Source organism: Hemicordylus capensis, chromosome 1, assembly GCF_027244095.1.
Source record: "Hemicordylus capensis ecotype Gifberg chromosome 1, rHemCap1.1.pri, whole genome shotgun sequence".
NCBI classification, from domain to species: Eukaryota; Metazoa; Chordata; class Lepidosauria; order Squamata; family Cordylidae; genus Hemicordylus; species Hemicordylus capensis.
This window is the reverse complement of record NC_069657.1, coordinates 204,362,531-204,377,339: the sequence shown is the minus strand read 5'-3', so window position 1 is coordinate 204,377,339 and position 14,809 is coordinate 204,362,531. Positions and strand designations below refer to the sequence as shown.

General features: G+C 41.8%; 1 protein-coding gene across 2 annotated transcripts in view; it reads right to left on the bottom strand.

Annotated features, from left to right (window-relative positions):
• ITPRID2 (ITPR interacting domain containing 2) overlaps window positions 1-14,809 on the bottom strand; it is a 181,246-nt gene that overhangs the window by 143,016 nt on the left and 23,421 nt on the right. The window contains exon 1 of one of the 2 annotated variants that reach the window (XM_053269856.1): window positions 3,549-3,929. The exons of the other annotated variant lie outside the window; for it this stretch is intronic. The gene's annotated coding sequence lies outside the window, so the exon portion shown is untranslated. Of the gene's footprint in view, window positions 1-3,548; window positions 3,930-14,809 lie in introns of those variants that run through there. 2 annotated transcript variants of the gene reach the window in all.

Below are 14,809 nucleotides of genomic sequence, written 5' to 3'. Positions count from 1 at the left end.
CATTCAGCTGGAAGGATCTTGGAGGCTCTTAAGCACACCTTTCCTAGCATACTGGAGACGGGCAAACAGTGCATCACTGATGAGCTTCTCACTTTGATCCTCACAAGCAATTCACAGAACACATACAGAAAGCTATGGGTAAAGAATGAAATTCTAATTAAGAGTAATATGGGTAGAGCTTTGATACCCGGCTCTCTCAACTCCCAAAACAAGATCTGGACTCCATGCAAAATGTTTGATTAGCCCTGGACAAGGCGACTGTGAAGACTATTAAAAAGTAAAGGTGAAACATAGATCTTGACATCAAGATACTTATTTCTTTATACTCTGGGTAGACACTAGTAGATGCAGTTCTATCTATTCAGATTTAACCCTCAAAATATTCCTTCTGGAATCTGGCCACCAAGTTGTGCTCTTCCCTTTTACTGCGTCCAGATGAGGAAAGTACAGGCTTCTTACCACAAAAGGCATTTTATCTACAGCCTGCATTCCATTCCTATAAGTTCTGAAATCAGAAATATGGATGTGAATAAAAATTCCTATATTGTGTAATCATGACATTTTATGTTTATGCTAACATTACATCTTTTATTGTAATTGAATATCTAACTGACTGCATGTTCATTTTGTGTGAACATTGGAGTAAAAGGCACTTTTGAGGATTAGAGTAAAATACATTTTTTGCAAATATTTTGAACACTTTAAATATTTTGTTTTAAGATAAAATAAGATTTAATCCCAAAGGTTAACTTAAATCGAAGATTGTTTCATTTTAGTAGGATTTGATTAATCCTTGTGCTGAGAATCCCAGCTGCAGATTTCAAGGAATGTTTGCTTTATTGTTCAACTATTTGAAGAATAATCAGTTAGTTATACCTTAACCGTAATATTAAAAAAAGAACAAGAATTCATGATCATGAGTCTCAATATGGAGCAACTCAGAAGGACTTGAGAAGCTAAAGACAGCAAATACAGTGACCTTTTAAAGAAATACATCCCCCAGAAATAAAAATGATGATGTTCACTCATACTCATTCAGGCCACATGTTATTACTTGCTCCATGAATATCATGATCTGCCACAGAGTGAAAAGTACTTAAGCCCTTTGGAATGTGCTGTGGGGATGTTGATCCCTATGGTGTTACATCCTAGGCACCACTCAGAACAAGATGCAACAAAATGGAATCCAGTTTCCAAAACAAAAATATCAGCTACAGAATGCAAGACTGAGAACATAACAACCATAAAATCCAATGGTAATACACCTTGTCTGACTTGCAAATCTGGAGTGAGAGGGAGCAGAGGTTACAGATGAGACACTTCCTAGAGCTATTTTTAGTTTTATATAAGACCAATTTGAAAAAAACCAAAACAACCTAAAGCATTCCGTCTAGTTCCAAGACTATGAGAAAACTGATAATTACATGTTATCCCAAAACTATAGTTCACAATTCATTCAAACCAAAACAAACTGAAGTTAATCATTGCTTTCCACTCCCACCCTCCTCTAATGCTACTGCATGCCCACTGGGTGTGTCCTGTATGGAATAAGGTATGTCTCAACTGTTAAGAATGGAGGATTTCCTTCCTTAATACTACTTCAATAGTGTAGCGTTCCAAAAGGCAGATAGGCTTTTATGATCTTAAAAATACAATTATATCATGTCTCATTTCCCCACCATAAAACAGCAGATTGATCCTTTGCTCTGTATGAATTACATTAACATTATAGGCATGGTTTGAAAACAAACCTATAAGAAGGCCTTAGAACAAGGCTTCCTAGAACATGTAAATGTATTTCAGAACTGTTTTACGAGTCTTAACCAAGACTTTTAGACTGCTGTACATCACTCTGAATCTTGGAATGAAGGGCGGTTTAGAAATATAACTATAAAACAAAAAACACCACTGAACCAGTTAAATTTATTTAACTAAGGAGATAATTCTCTTCCAAGGCATTCTACATATATAAAAAAGCCACCTAAGGGTGCAGTGAGAAAATGACTTGATTAGCAAGCCAGAGGTTGCTGGTTCGAATCTCCGCTGGTACCTAAATCGGGCAGCAGCAGTATAGGAAGATGCTGAAAGGCATCATCTCATGCTGTGCGGGAGGAGGCAAACCCCTCCTGTAGTCTACCAAAGTCAACCACAGGGCTCTGTGGTCGCCAGGAGTTGACACAACCTTGACGGCACACTTTACCTTTACCTACTTATGTAGGCTGGGGGACTCCCAGGGACATATTGTTCTTGCGGGGGGCAGGGATGGCCAGAAATCATGGCCTCCCTTGTGTGATAGAAATACTGTTGCACCAGCGCAGCATTAGTCTGGATGTTGGCAACTGTCTTTTCTAGCCTAGAGTCTACATTCAGTATATCAATAATGTCACTTTTAAAAATTTGTTTGTTGTACAATTTGATACAATTAGATTTGGGGGTTTTGCAGACTATTTTGGCTGTGATGATGGTGGTGATGAATGGAAGTCTTTCTGACATATCAAAATGGTTTCCTTCAGCTTACCAAAGTGGAGGTAAATGCATTTATATACTGAAAGAGGATTTATATACTAAAAGTAGAATCTAGGCTAGAAAAGACGGTTGTCATCATCCAGACTGTCAATGACATCAACTAAGGAAGTACAAACATACATATGATCAGCTAGAATCTATGTTAGAATGCAATAGGCATATTCGTAAGGAATGAGAATCTGCTAAGACAGCATCTCTCTTTCTGCCTGGCCTGTAGTCATCGGCTGTGGAGCCAAACACTTTAAATGTTGTGCAAGAGTTTAATGATTATAAGCCAGTTTTGCTCAATTGCCTTCAAATGCATTCTCCACATTCTTTTGCTTTATGGTTTTTTAAAATTGCAATTAGAACTCACATTACCGGATGGACTAGGAAATTATTAAAACTCTCATTTTACCCTCTGTCACTTAACTATTTTTGTGAGCAATTCCAAGCATATTTGCTTGGCAGTAAATCCAATTTAAGTCGCACTCAAAGCTTGCTCAAGCATTTAACAATATGGAACAGGTGGTTTTCTTTCATACTTCCCACAGCCAAGGTATCTTCACACTGATCTGGATAAAAATTATCTACACTGCAAACTCACTGTATTGTATCTAGTCAGACATTTCAAAATGAAATCATATACTGTCGTGAAATCTATCGAGAATGACCAAATAAGTCTAGAGCAGGGGATTTCAGCTGCTGGAGGTTGTAATTTCTTTCACTGAAAAGCCTCCTCTACACGGTTTGTAAACATCTTGCATCAGGTTACCCAATTTCCATCAAGTATGTAAATAGTGAAACAACAATTTTGATTGGTCTGGCTTCACAAAGCATGTAGACCAGCAAATGACTTACATGGATGAACAGTGAAATGGCAGATCACCCAAGAGGAATGGATTGTGAGCTCTAATGGAGCCTCCAAGCAAGTAAAGATACATTATGGCTAAAAATAAAATCGGAATACAACACCATGCATGCTTTAGCAAAATAAATTGGTAAAAAGATAAAACAAGTCAGGGCAATTAATCTACACTTACCTCATACAATTAAACAAGAAAAGGGGCAAATTCCTCCCTGTAAGCTAGTCAGTTCTCTTTGATTCAAGCCTGTTCTTGTTCAAACCTTTCACTGTGGTGATATTTCCAAGTTGTTCCAAGTTTAAACATGACATCTCCAAATCCAGTTTCAAGCAGGAAGTCGGATTGCCAGACAAATTGGATCTGTTCTTCATCATTTTAACTCACAACTTTCAGGACGCACCTTTAAAAAAATCAAGCAAGAGCAGAATCCTTGCCAACATAGTTGACAATAGTTCCTCACCCACTCCTCCACCGCAATGAGAAATGGCAGTTGGTAGTGCAATTAGTGAATCAGGTTAGATCCAAACATTCCTTCTGTTTCCAAATAATGATAAGGGTTTCAAATGCTTTGCCAAAATATGTATGTATGTATGTATGTATTTAATACATTTCTATACCGCCCCAAATGGAAGTTCTCTGGGTGGTTTACAAAATCTTTCTGGGCTTATAAAAGGACTGCTGCACTGTGATCTGTGCCTCAGTTTCCAGAAGCCTTATAGGGAGGAGGAGGCGGCTGTAACATCTGCTTCCCAGAGACAGTGGCTGCCCAGTGGTGAGAGCCTGTGGTTGCTGGTCTGCTGTTGTCAACTTGCCAGCCTGAGTGCCCCCTAGCTTGTGGGGTTGTGGCTGCCCTGCAGGTAAGTCTCTGCAGGATCGGGGCCAGAAAGGGTGAGTCAGCAGTTCCTGAGGGTCAGCTGCTCAGACTAGCCATCTTTCTGGGCTTATAAAAGGATTGTTGCACTGGGGTGGCAGGCCTGCCACTGAAGGGGCAACACCAAAGGGGGTGTTGACTGATATAAACTTTTTAAAAGGCCATCGAGACACATATGTTCACCCAGGCTTTTAATTAGATATTGTTTTTATTGTGTTTTTAATAGTGTTAATGATTTAAATTTTAATTATTGTAATGCATTAATCTTTTTATCTGTTGTTGTTTTCCTTTTCTTATAAACCACCCAGACTTGCATTTTGGGCAGTATACAAATGTGTTAAATAAATAAAATTCAGATATGGGCAGTCAACTCATGGTTTAATACTATATTTTTAAAAAAAACTGGGATATAGTTCCTTTTGTTTTACTGAAGGTGTGAGAGAAATGTAGAGGGAATTTGAATCCAACTGTATCACTAATCATGTTGTTAAAGGAACATAGGATGCTGCCTTATGAGTCAGACCATTGGTCCATCTAGCTCATTAATGTCTAAACTGACTGGCTGTAGGGATGTGCACTAAGCATTTCGTGCAGCTGCAGGGGTGGATGGATGGTGGAGAGCAGTCACTTTAAAAGGAGGCACATAGGTCTTACCTGCTCCTCTACTGCCCCACCATGGCGCTGTCGGTTCTAAAAGGCTGCACTGTGAGGCTGTTGTTCAGTTCCCAGCAGTCTGTGCATGGCATTGGCATGCACATCGCTGCTGTGCATGCATGCACCCACCACGCCCTGGTGAGTTGGAGTGATGGGGGGATGGAGGCAAAGGCAGATTACCGCAAAGGCAATAAGAGGCAATTGCCTACGGCAGCAAATCTTGGAGGAGCAGTAAATCTTGGGGAGGGGGGAATTATTAAATATATTTTAAAAAACTTTTAAAACTGCCACTGAGCAGTGGCGGCAAGAGCAGAGCTCCTAGTGGGCCCACCCACCTCCCAAATCCTGTTGGGCGCAGGCAGGGGCGTATCTAGGGTAGGGCAGGCAGGGCACGTGCCCTGGGCACCACTTGAAAGGGGGGTGCCATTTTTGAAAATTTTTTTTTTTAAAAAAAGAAATGGCCACCAAAACCAAAATGGCCACCGTGCATGCTCAAATGGCCTCTGTGAGGCCCTAGGCCATGCCAGGACTTGCAGAGGCCATTTGAGCATGTGTGGTGGCCATCTTGTTTTCAGTGGCCATTTTTTTTTTTAAATGTTATTTTAAAAAATGGCCACCACACATTCTCGAATGGTCCCTGTGAGGCCCTAGAGGCCAGCGGGGGGAGCGGGAACTTTTTCAGACCCCCTCACGGCCTTTAGGAAGCCCCCCAAAGGGGCTACAGGTTAAAAAAATTAATTTTAAAAAATATAATATAAGTCACTGTACACATATTCAGATTGGCACTATGTACAGAGAATCAGGGCTTGTGAATACTGAGCTGAAGCTTATCAGCTAGGATTGTATTCATTTGCTCTTATTTTGCTTCTTGTGATAAATGAGTTAAATGTGATGTCTTAATAATATGGCTATTAATGGTGAGTTTGTCTTTGAATCAGTGTAAAATCCTCAGTATTAAGCCCCACTGGGAGTTTCTTTCTCTCTTTCTCTCATTTTAACTGTCTTTCTGAAAGTCTAGAATATATTCCAAGCAGTGAAACAGTTTACTCTGCATATCCTTTAATTATTTACAGAGTATCTGGGAAAAGTCAAATTCTCCATTTATTTTTAAAACTTATGTAATAGTGATGCTACAATGCATAGTAGAGAATTAGACAGGCACTTCTGTTTAGTTTTCCAAGTACACCTCCACATAGTATTTGGATATTTCATGAGCCCCAGCATACTGAAATTTGTAGTTTTCCAGCATTTTTTGGTCTGGCTACATCCACTGCTAAATAGTTTTTGAAAGATTAAAAGATTAACGAGCTTGACTTGTATTTTTGAGCTGATATTATGGTAAAGTTATCTGAAAGGTGGGTGTCAGATGTTTGGACACGGGGCACAATTTCAGTGCTTGCCCTAGGCGCTATTTTCCCTAGATACGCCTCTGGGCGCAGGGCATTTTCTGCCTGGACAGCGGCGAGAGACTTCCTCACACGGGCCCGCCTTCCTCCCAAATGACAGAGGTTGGACCGATTTCGGTCCTCTGCGCACGAGCATGCATGCACATTCTGTGCATGTGGATGTCTTAGATGGCACCGCCTCGCAACTCACCATACTCTCTAGCAAGGAAGCTTTGGTAATCTTCCAAGCTGCACGAAGGGAAGGAGAAACCAGAAAGTGCTGGGCAGAGGCTGACCTTATTTCAGAGACAGGCTCTCTTCAATAGAGCTGGGGGTGCGGGGAGGATGGGGGTGGGACGCCTGCTCATCTGAGAGCAGTATCCGGAGGATTTAATCCTCTAAGAACTCTCACACTGGCTGACAACAGGACTGGCCTTTCATTCTTTCCCAAGGAACAACTTCTTTCCATTCAAGGGGGAAGGGTCACCGCTAGGACTGGTGGAGCTGGTTTGGGACTTTTTTTGCTGACTTTTAAAACTGTCCTGGGGGCACTGGTGGGCCCTTTATCTTCAGTGTCAGAAAGAGGAAAGAAGCATTTAAAGAAGGAGAAAACTCTATCCGAGTCTGGCTCCTACTCAGCATTCCCAAGTTTGCTCTCCCCCTTCTTTGAATTTTTGTTTCGAAAAGTCGGAAGATAGAAAAAGCATTGACACTTTTGAACTTTGGTGCTGGAGAAGACTTTTGACCATGGACAGCCAGGAAAACAAACAAATGGATCATAGAACAAATCGATCCAGAATTTTCACTTGAGGCACAAATAACCAGACTCAAACTATCATACTTCGGATACATTATGCAAAAACCCAGCTCCCTTGAGAAGTCCATAATGCTGGGAAAAATTGAAGGAAAGAGAAGAAGAGGATGACTAGCAGCAAGGTGGATGGACTGGATTACAACAGAAATGAATGCACCACTGAGAGACCTTAAAGACCAAGCTGAAGACAGATCGTCCTGGAGAGAATCTATCTATGTGGTCGCTAAGAGTCGACACCGACTTGATGGCACTTAATCAATCAATCAATCAAGTTTTTTTCTATATGAAACCTTTCAAGCAAAGTATATGCTTGTAGAAATCGGCCCTCCCTTATCCTAAAGAGTGAACTGGAAGTGAACCCTGTCCTGACTGACAAGCTAGGGAAGAGCCACTCAGCACATGGTGGGTGGGAGCCAGAGGGCCTTGCAGCAGGAAGAGAAGTGTGTCTTTGTTCTCAGAAGGAGCTAGGAGGGGGATGAAAGAGGATGGGTGGAAGGCTTAGTGGGGAATGGCAATGGAGCTTTTGCTGCCTCATGGTCAATAGCTAGCCTGAAAAATTTTCTCATGGAAGGACATCTGCAGATCCTTGAGAGACAGGATTGCAGGAAGCTTGAAATCTCTCCTGGAGTTTGGGGTGAGTTTCAAGGGGGAAGGAAGTCAGGGCTTGTGGGCTTCTGAAGGGTTTAGCGAGGGAACAGTTTGTTAGTTAGAGCATGTTAGATTTGGAGAATTGGATGGTAGATGGAGATTTGGATTTTAGATGGAGATTTGGAGATGGCATTTTAGATGGGAGCCAGTGTGGTGTAGTGGTTAGAGTGCTGGACTAGGACCGGGGAGACCCGAGTTCAAATCCCCATTCAACCATAATACTAGCTGGGTCACTCTGGGCCAGTCACTTCTCTCTCAGCCTAGCCTACTTCACAGGGTTGTTGTGAAAGAGAAATTTAAGTATGTAGTACACTGCTCTGGGCTCCTTGGAGGAAGAGCGGGATATAAATGTAATAATAATAATAATAATATCTTTCTTTTTGTGCTTTGCAAATCCTTACAGCTGGTTTATTGTATTTTCTGTGTTAACATAACAAACTAAGAAAAACTGAGCCTATGCCATTTCTTTCCAACTAGGGCGTTGCAAAAGTTTCTGTAGACTCCCAAAGGCGCTTTTTGGTATTTTCTTACATTTATATTCTTTGCAACTGGGTAACCAACATTTTTTTTAAAGTGTGCCACCCCAATATCATCTGAGGGTGCTTTTTGAAGTATTCTTGCAAGTACTGAGTGTTTCTGTTACCTGTAACTAAAAGCCAAGAGAACCTCAGACTGAAGCAGTATGTAGTATTTTGAATAAAGTGTTCTCTTTTTGTTCTTTGTATTTTACCTGCCTCTGAGTGGATTTTTAACTCAGGAAAAGGAGTTTTACTCTGGTGCAAACATGCCTCAATGTTAATTGCTCAGCGACTCACTCTACCAAGTGCACTCATCACGTGTAGATTGCATGTGGAAGGGTTTGGGGACTTTTCCCTTAGAAAAGGGAAGGAGGGTCTCCTTGGACATTCACCCAAATCCAGTGGGGGGGGGAGAATCTGTAATAATTAGGGTGTGGTGGCAGTGAAACATCTGGGTTCTACATGGGTGTTGGAGCAGGAGTTTCTCCATAATGGCTCCGAACCTCCTGCCCAAACTGGCTTGCTCTGCTTGACAATAGAAATATCCAGAAAGCATGTGAAGACCTTGCTTTTTAAAAGAGCTTTTGGCTTATACTTTTATCTGTATTTTAATTATGATGTTGAGCTGTTTAGGTTGTTTTAATACTCTGGCTTATAAGTGTTCTGTTACTTTTTTAAAAATTTCTTGTGATGAGCTATTGTTTCATTATAAAATAAAATGGCATATTGATCTTTTGAAAAATAAATGCATAAAATGAATTCATAGGGTATCATGGAAGGGACTACAGCATTGGCTATAATTTTGGTACCATGGCTACCAGGTTTGCCTTTTCAGCCCAACAGATGAATTTGAGGTGAAGGATTTTAAAATATATATATATATTATATTTATATTCTGGAAATACTAAAATGTTTGATTTTGAAATAATAAACCAGATAGTACTATAATTTTTTCAGGTAGACTATTTTAGTAATTATTATCTGTATCTCATTTGAATGCATTTTGTTTCTGATAGTAATATAAATCTTCCTCTGAAGGAAATATATTAACTCTCCATATTGGAGAGTTCAACAAAGAGAGGGATATCCTGGGGTGAGAGAATAATTAAAATGCTAATGAAATTGGCTGAAACAAAGGCGTTTAGCCAAACATCATTCTGAAGACACAATAAGGAGGTCAAGTCAACATATCCATAGTTATAGGAGAAAAATGAACAATTCTTTGAAACAAGTATCAGCACAATCAAGAATGTTGTGTTGTAACACCAATTTTTGTTTCAAAGAAATGTGGATTCATTTGTAAAGTACATAACAACATAAGAACAGCTCTGCTGGATCAGGCCCATCTAGTCCAGCATCCTATTTCACACAGTGGCCCTCCAGATGCTGCTGGCCTACAGGCAAGAGTTGAGGGCATGCCCTCTCTCCTGATGTTACTCCCCTGCAACTGGTACTAAGAGGCATCCTGCCTCTGAAGCTGGAGGTGGCCTATAGCCCTCTGACTAGTAGCCATTGATAGACCACAAAGTTATCCAAGCCCCTCTTACAGTATACAGTAAGAACTGTATACTGCTTGGAGAAGCCTCTCTGCTTATGTTTGGGATTTCAGGCTTGTAGCTTCCACTCTTAAAATGCTCAGGAGCCTCATGGGATCACCAATTGTTGGCATATGGGGACAGGTCACTTAGCAGGCAGTGGGATGATTGTCCCCAGGTTCACCAGCTACCAAGCAGATTGAAAGGGGATTAGCCTTGCACCTTTCCTTCTATTGGGAATGTCTAAGCAGACCTGGAATTAGCTTTCAGGTTAACACCACGTCAAGGTCTCTCTGTCCACAGATTGACCCTTTTACTTCCCCCTCCTCTGTGGTTGCCTCAAACAAGCTAACACTAATCACCTCAGCAGGAAAGCAGATAATGCACTGTGAACGCTACTCTCTTCCCCATCACAAAAGTGGGCAATAGGAACTCAGGAGATGTGCTTATTAAAAAATACTAATTGGTTTACTGGGTCCTTTCAACCTGACAGATACCATCATTGCATGTCCGTTCAGTCCATTTACATACAGGTTGTTCTTGACCATTCATGCCATTGCATTCATGCCACACCATTCATGCTGTGCTTCATACCCAAGCACATCAAAGAAAGACAATGGATCCTTTTGAAATCTACCAGAATTTCCCTCCTCAGGAAGAAGTGGTGGTATGTTGGGCTATAACTGGCCCTGATTTCATGACCCAGTGTGCTTCATCTGTTCTCTATACCTTGGACACACTGTTTGGGCAATTGACCTGACACCAGCCATAACACCAGGCCGTGTCTTGTTCTTTGCACCATTCCCACTCTCAGCCTCCAGATCAGCCTTCCTTGTTGGCCCAATCTGCCCAGCAAGCCTTGCTGCCACGAGAAGCTGGCTACACAAGAACAGACATCTTTTGGATTTACCCTGCTGCCTAATCCCAAAACTGCGTTTGGTTCTCCACTACTGCTTTCTGACTCCGTCCCCGAGGAAAGAGGTCCTTCAGTTGCACCTGAGCCACGAGGGTCCATTCGCCACTAAATGGAAGGACAAGGTTGTGTGATAATCACTGTGCCCCTCTGGGCTTTGCCTATCCCTGCTCTTTCTTAGATTCAAAAACCTGTTTCTTTAAAGCCTTCTTTTCTCTAGTCAGCTTGGAAGTCACTTAATTTGGACACCAAGCTAAATGGACTCTTTGCAAGTTATCTGGATAATCTCTGCAACGTATTTTGCTAACAATATTGCTCTTATTGACTCTTTCTTTGCTGTACCCCTAAATCCCCAAATAAACCTTACTTTATTTGAATCTTAACATACTCTCTGTCAGTTCATTTCCCCAGGACCAGAACTTTGCAGAAATTTATTCTGATTTGGGACTGCTCCACTCTAGCTCACTAATTCCCCCACACAAGCCCAAACGCATTTAGGAGTGTTCGCCAATCACCCTGGAGTAGTTCCATTAACAGTGCCAAGAGGAAGCACAAGCCAACCATTGGAAGGCCCAGGAGTGCCAATGCTAGTATTATGACCAGAAAGTTTGGGAATGAAATTTTCTGGTAGGGTCACAAGTACTGGTCAGCTGCAAGGTAACGGCAGCCACAGGGCCAGAGCAGTGAGAGGGGCTATTCAAGATAACCAGGAAACTGGGGCCAGTTAATTATGAAATAGCATTCAGAACTGGAGCCTGACAACATAAATGATTCCACATGAACTACCTGAAACAGTGGATACAGCGAGGCCCTATGGAACCTGAACAGTGTTAGCTAACAGAGTCCATCCTGGGTGAGTCCCAACCTGCACCCTGACATAACCACTGAATAGGCAGACCAAGTGTGAGCCCTCTTGAGTGAGTTCCCCCAGCTTTTCACCAAAACACCAGGATGAGCAAAGTATATGGAACATGTGATCAATATACCCCCCAGTATAGTAATCTGCATGCCTTCGAGACCCCCGCCCGCCCGCCCTGCAAATGGTGGGAAACAGTGCACCACTAAGTGCAGGAGATATTGTCTTTGGGAGTGGTAGAACCATCAAGGACCCCTTGGTGGTGTCCAATTGTATTGGTATCAAAACTGGATGGTTCTACTTGCTTCTGTATTGATTTTCAAGTATTGAATAAGGTAGCAGCCTTTGACGCATATCCATGCCTAGGGCTGACTTTATGACCGAGTGATTGGAAAAGGCTCAATACCTTTCCATGGTTGACCTTACAAAGGGCTATTGGCAAATACTACTCCACCCACAAGACCGAAAAACCCCCAGCTTTCGCAGCACCTCAGAGCCTCTTTCATTTTATAATGGTGCCCTTTGGCTTACATGGAGCTGCAGTGACCTTCCAGAGGCTGGTGGATCAAATGTTAGTACGTTGCCAGGATTATGCCATGGTGTTCCTGAGCAACATAGTGGTCTTTAGTATGTCATGGGAGGATCATGTAAATCACCTGCAAACAACTTTCTGACCTTTACAATAAGCTGGCCTGACAGCAAACCCAAAGAAAACACATAGGGCCCCTGGAGTTGAAATACCTACGGTACATCATAGGGTAGGGGCAGATCAAACCGTAACCTGCTAAGATAGAAGCACTATGCCTCATATGACAGCCCTCAACCAAATGGCAATTACCACAACAAATATTTATATATTGCTTTTCAACAAAAGTTTCCAAAGTGGTTTCTAGAGAGAAATAATAAATAAATAAAATAAAATAAAATAAAATAAATTTTTATTTATTATTTAACACATTTGTATACTGCCCCAAACGCAAGTTAAATAAATTAAATTAAATAAATAAATTGGATACAAGAAACAATTACAGTGTTTCTTGGGCCTTATCAGGTACCATATCAAATTCATAGCAGTGTTTGCCAATAAAGCCTCTCCTCGAACGGATTTGCTTTGAAAAAAGGAGCCCAATAAATTGTGTTGGGCACCCAAACTACAACAAGCCTTTATTGAATTGAATTTTCAAGTTCACCCATTCTTTGTAGCCCTAATTTTGACTGCCCGTTTCTCTTCCAGACAGACCACTGGACTCGGCACTGTCTTGTCCCAGGAGATCAATGGTGAAGAATATCCTACCATGTTCCTCAGCCAAAAACTCAAATCTTTTGGAACAATGGTATTCTATGGTAGAAAGAGAGGTGTTAGCCATAAAATGGGCTGTCTTGGCACTGTGCTACAACCCATTTGTACTCATTACAAACCATGCACCCTTTCAGTGGCTCCATCACACAAAGGATAACAATTCATGCATATTTAGGTGGTGTTTTGCCCTCATGCCCTTTAAATTTACTATACAGCATCAGAAGAGAGTACATAACATCAGTGCAGATTGTTTCTCCTGGCTCTTTGAGCCTGAAGATGTACACCCTGCCAGGCCCTTAGGCAGGGAGGTGTGTCAGGACACAATAAGTGGGGGCAGGGCAAATCAGGAGGCATTTACCCCCAAGACTGGACAAGCCCAGCTAAAAGCATGTGGGTCTTGTCCGTTGGCCCATTTTGACAATGGCAATGGGGAAGCAGCGCCCCAGCTGGGTGCGTAATGGCCACAGTGGTCTGATCAAGCTGGAGGCCAGGGACTGCAAGAGTCTTGGAGGCTCTTGAGAGAATGCCACAATGTCTCATGCAACTTTGGGGTGGGATTTCGGGCCGATCCCACAACTTGCAAGACTTCCCAAGCATGTGGGTGACTATTTAAAGGTGAGATGCCAATGATGAGGGGCCACATACTGTGGAGGGCACAGAGTGAACAAGCCCAGGGATTCAGGAGCCTGCAGGTCAGAGAAGGGGACAAAGGTGGCAGAACGTCCTCTCTCTGGCCAGGACTTTGAGGCCAACACCCATCCTTTGGGTGGAAGTGCCCTGCAAAAAAGCCAAGTCAGAACATGAGAGTCACAATTAGGAAAAGGATAAAAAATAGAAATAAATACTTTTTCCTTTCAATTTCATAAACTTATATTAATAGTATATTAAGACACTAATTTCTTGATTAGTCAAAGGCATTTGTTGAATCATACTGAACTTGACTTAAATAGTCTACATAGGTATAAAATCATACATAGTACAAAACACACAGAGAGAAGAACATTTTCTTCTGACTCTTCTGTTACAAAAAGTACAAGGACAGGAGGTGGGTGGTGTGCTGGCAGCTGCTTGTGCAATAGGGAAAAAGTGTGACCTGGGGTGTTGCCTTCCTTCTCAAGGTGGGTGGAGGATTTATATTGACTGACAGTTGCTTCCTTCTTCTGGCAATATGGCTGGTGAAGTGGACTAGGAAAGACTGAGGAAATGACGTTGAGGTTTCCATGGAGTGTTGCAAGAGAGCATTTTGGGGGGGGGGGAGAACAGACAAGACAGAATGTTGCATCACTTTTGTGATCGCTTGCAAAAAGAGGACTGCAAATAACATGATTTATTCTACAAGCACACTACACAAAAGATGAAGAGAGCTGACTCAGTGTAAGGTAGTCCTCTTCTAAACAAAGTAGGGAAGCCCTGACCAAACAAAACTAACAATAAGAATATGGAACAATGCCTCTAAAGGCCATTCAGCTTATGACACTTTTAAACAGTTTAAGGGTGAGGGCTGCAGGGGCTGCTTTAAGTGATAATGGGAAATGAGGCTTGTGGTAGCTATGTTCTTGCAGTTTCTTGTGGTGAAGTGGCTTACTGGGTTGAAAAAGAGCAAGCTGTTCTAGTAAGAACTAATCAGCCTACTTTCACTGTCTCTACAACTGGACTAAATTTTGTTCAAATCGAGGTTCAAAAGTTAGATCTCTTGCACCTCAAATGTTCATGCAACCATCATCTTGGATCAGGGTGGATGACATCATTACAAACTATACCATTAAGGTATCCCTGTGTGTCACTCACTACAACTGTATCAAATTTGGTTCAAATGAGTGACAGTCCTCAAATTATTGCACTTGCGCCTCAAAAGTTCACATGTCCACCATCTTGGATCAAGGTGGATGACATCATCAAAAATGACCCCATTGGGACATCTCTATGTGTCCATACAGCTGTAGC